This window comes from Lactuca virosa, chromosome 5 (genome assembly GCF_052849685.1).
Source record: "Lactuca virosa cultivar CGN04683 chromosome 5, Lactuca_virosa_CGN04683_v6, whole genome shotgun sequence".
Taxonomy (NCBI): domain Eukaryota; kingdom Viridiplantae; phylum Streptophyta; class Magnoliopsida; order Asterales; family Asteraceae; genus Lactuca; species Lactuca virosa.
This window is the reverse complement of record NC_136430.1, coordinates 19,536,809-19,541,229: the sequence shown is the minus strand read 5'-3', so window position 1 is coordinate 19,541,229 and position 4,421 is coordinate 19,536,809. Positions and strand designations below refer to the sequence as shown.

Below are 4,421 nucleotides of genomic sequence, written 5' to 3'. Positions count from 1 at the left end.
AGTTTTTAGTTTATTTTTCTATTTTAGTTCAGTTTTACGTTTTTATTTTGTTTAGTTTGTAGGAGTTCATGACCAAAGGCTCTAACACACCTTTGGTGCCACCACTTGACGATCCGGAGTCAGCCCTTCACAAAAATAAGAACAAGAACGCGAAGGAAGATCAAACGCCAAAGAAGACACCCTTGCAAGAACTAAAATCAGCCTTTTCAAGGAAGTCGGGGAAGAAGACTAAGACAGTGGAATCGAGTTCAGCCTCAAAGGATAAGGGCAAAGTTGAAGAACTTGGTCCAACTCCTATTCCACACGAATCAGAATACGAATCCGACACAGAATTTGGACTTTATACGAGTGAACCCGAGGACGAGCCGGAGAACGAGATGGCAAATATAGATGAGATGGCCATGGGGGACTACAAGAAGCGCATTCGAGATGATGTGGGGCCGGGTTTAGTACATCCCACGATTCCTGCCAATGCCACATTCGAGTTGAAGGGACATATCCTTACTGCACTTAAGGATATCCCATTTTATGGGAAGGGTCACGAGGATGCTTTCAAACACTTAGACGAGGTGAACGATATTGCGGATTATTTTAATACTCCCAATATCCCAAGGGAGACAGCTTTGCTAAGGATGCTACCGGTCACTTTCAAGGGAGCAGCAAAAGACTGGTTAAAGGCACTCCCACCTGGTACAATCACCACATGGGCCCAATTGCGTGAGAGATTTCTAGATCAGTTTTGCCCACCCTCCAAAATCTCTAAAATCAAGAAGGCGATTGCCAACTTTGAGAAAAACCCGGGGGAGTCATTATACGAGGCATGGGAGCGCTACAAGGGGTTGTTAAGGAATTGTCCTCAACATGACCTAAATCTTCAGCAAGAAATGTCAATATTTTATGATGGGGTGAATGTCATGACTAGACAACTCCTTGATTCACAAGGACCACTAACAAAGAAGAACCCAATTCAGGCCAAGGAGCTGGTTGAAGAATTTTCAAAGCACTCTCGTGAGTATCACAACCCAGGACGCGATGGAATGAAAGGCAGTGGAGGTACACAAACTGAAGAGATGGCTGTTGTGATGGCAATGCTTAGCACTATGGCTAGGAGATTGACTCATATAGACCAATCAATTCATGCAATTCGAGTTGGTTGCGAGAGATGTAGTGGCCCACACTTGACAAAGGATTGCAATATGGATGAATATGGAAACAAGAAAGCTCAAGTATGTTACTCGAGTGGGGACAAGTATGAAGAAGATTGGAGAAAACCAAAGAAGGAGTGGCTGCCTTACGAAGAATACAAGAAGCAAAAAGAAGAGAAATTTAGGCAAACTGGTCGGGGCTTCTACCAAAGAGAGCAACCACTAGCTGAGAAGAAATCAGAATTAGAGACCATGTTGATGAAATTCATGGAAGCTTCAGAAAAAAGACATGATGCTACTGACACTGCAATGGAAGAACAAAGAACTATAATAAAGAATCATCACGCCATGATGATAGATCAGCAAGCATTAATAAAGAATCAGCTAGCCTCCATCAATAACCTTGAAGTACAACTTGGTCAACTTACCGTTTTGGTTAATGAGAAGATGTTCCCGAAAATCCTGAAAACAAAATCCAATCTCACGTAATGGCCATAGATATTGAAGAAGAGGCGATTTCTGAGTTCCTAGAAGCCTTAGAAGTGGAGCCACAGCAGCCCGATCCAAAGCCTAAGAAGCCGAAGCTCGAAAGTGAAGAATCTGCTGGAATACCCAGTTCACGTCGTGAGCCCGCAAAGCTCACGTCGTAGGCTCGGTCTGAACAGAAAAAATCAGTTTCTGTTCCAGCTTATAAACCACCTTTGTCATTCCCGTCTAGAGCTAATCTCAGTCCACTGGAGAGAGAACATCTGGAGTTTATCAAGCAATTAAAGGGTATTCCTATCAATAATCCTTTCATTGATTCACTTGCAAAAGTTCCAGAATATGCTAAGTTCTTACAAGACTTGTTAGACACTCGTCAGCAATTAAAGGAGAATTCTAAGGTGATTCTAAGTGAGCAAAGCTCAAAAGCTGTGTTGGGAGAAGTACCTAAGAAGATGGGGGATCCTGGACGACTCACTCTCCCATGTGAGTTTGGGAATAATATGAAGATTTATGCTTTAGCCGATTTTGGGGGTAGCATAAATTTGATGCCTTATTCGTTTTATCAAAAATTAAATATTCAGAAGTTGAAGGCTACAAAGATGACTATTCACATGGCGAACCGTTCAGTGACGCAACCCCGGGGCATTGTGGAGGATATTTTAGTAAAAATTGGGAAATTCGTTTTTCCAATAGACTTTGTGGTATTGGATATGAAAGAAGATCCAAATGTATCGATTATTCTTGGTCGGCCGCTACTAAACACTGCTGGAGCTCTTGTTGATATTCGGGAGTCTAAGCTCACATTGAGGGTTGGTGATGAAAAGGAAATTTTTGGGATAGAAGATGGCTTTCAAGGGAATCATGCTCAAGAAGAGGTTTTCAACATTGATGAAGAAAATGAACTTGAAGAATTAGAGAAGCTCATGGAAGAAGAAATCAAAACAATTCAACAAGTTAAAAGAACAAAACCGAGAGCATCTGTTCCACTTTTAGTTGAAGTCATTGCCTACACGAATCCAACTTCTTGGGTGAGCAAGGAAGATGATGAGATGACGAGTGATGAAAAGGAGGATACATCAAAAATAACAAGTCTAGTGGTAAAGGAAGAAAAGGATACTATGGAGTGTAAGTATGAAGACAAGATAGAGACTAAAGGGACCAAACGCAAGCTTGATGGAGACGAGGTCAAGGCTAAGATGGAAAATTCAAAAAAGGCGTATAAAAGACGAGTTCAAGCTTACAAGAGGCGTTTCAAGGAACAAAAGATCCTGGTGGTGGACTCTTCAGATGACTCAACGTAGGAGGCAAGGAGTCCAGCTCAAGACTCCTAAAAACGAAGCGCTTCTCGGGAGGCAACCCGAGTTTGGTTTGCATTTTCTTTCTTTTTCTTTTTAGTTTTTAGCGTATTTTTAGTTCTTAGGAAGTCGATCATGTCATCCGAATTATTATCTGCATAAGGAGCCATTAAAATCAAGTAGTAACACTTATTGAATATCTTACAAAAATTAAAATTGGAGAAATTAATAAATTTCATGATCAGACAGGACTCACGACGTGAACCATTTCGGGTTCACGACGTGAATTCAGATGAGATATGGGCATGGTTATTCTATATGATAACTATATTTTTTTAAGCCTGTCCACTTTCAGTAATGACCCAATATATGCCTTAGTCCACTTCCTATTTAATTGGCGCAATTTCAGAGTCCAGACAGAACTCACGACGTGAACCATTATGGATTCACGACGTGAGTGGTAAACCACTCGGGACCACAGATTAAAAGATAAAGAATCAGTTTGACCAAACCACTTTCCCAACCTCACGAAGTGAAGATCGTTCTCTGGTCCCCCACCCGATTTTGGCATAGTTTTACTTAATTTAATCTTTTTGCTTACGTAATCTTCATCACAAAGGTAAATATCTCTTATTTCTTTTGTTAATTTTCACTAATTTGTTGATTTAGGGGCTAGGGTTTTTCATATGTGTCAATGTCGAAATTTGGCCCGAATTGTGTTATCCATCCATCATATTTTACTTGATTATGCTTAGAAATGGTTTATGAGTAAACCCTATCAACAAGATTTAGTCCCGACCTTTGATTTTTGAGACCATTTCTCGCTGTGTATAGCGACCTCGCGACGTGAGTCCTGTGCATCAACAAAACTGTTCTGTGGTTATCTAAATTATTGGATATTTGGTTTTGTGTTTGTTGCTTGTTTTTGCAGAGATGGGTCCTAGAAGGGAGGCACCTCTTGGAGTTGCGGGTTTACACCCGTTTTACAATTTTCCCACAACGATGTTCCGCGACATCTTAACCCGATGGAACAACAAATTAGGATGGCTCTACAACCGAGAGATTGCAGTTGCTCCTACAATTAATTGGACGCGGTTGAGGGAAATCGGGCTCGTGAAAAGGTTGTCCCCGTTTTTAGCAAAAATACTTATTGGAGATGGGTATTCCTTCACTTCCTCGGGTTGGCTCAACCTATTTCGGATCCAAGAACGGGTGTATAAGGAATTCTGTGTTGAGTTTTTCTCAACAGTGACATTCTAGGAGACTGTCCAAGACCCACATTGGCCGCAAGCTTTGGTATTCCGGTTAGGGGGTGAGTATCGGGAGTGCAGCCTCGTTGAATTCGCTTGGAGGGTTGGTCTATATGATCGACGAGAGGCAATGACTCCCGAATTTGGTATGTTCTTGAGCGAGGCAGCTAGAGGATACATGGAGGGTGTCACTAGATATGCTTTATGGCATAATATTGCATCCGGGATATTTAATTCCGGAGTGT

The 4,421-nt window shown here is 41.5% G+C and overlaps 1 non-coding gene across 1 annotated transcript; it reads right to left on the bottom strand.

The window, feature by feature from the left end:
* Window positions 1–761: 761 nt before the first annotated feature.
* Window positions 762–868, bottom strand: LOC145117884 (small nucleolar RNA R71). Its single transcript, XR_013712877.1, has one exon. It is a non-coding gene; the product is annotated as a small nucleolar RNA R71 (small nucleolar RNA).
* Window positions 869–4,421: the final 3,553 nt, after the last annotated feature.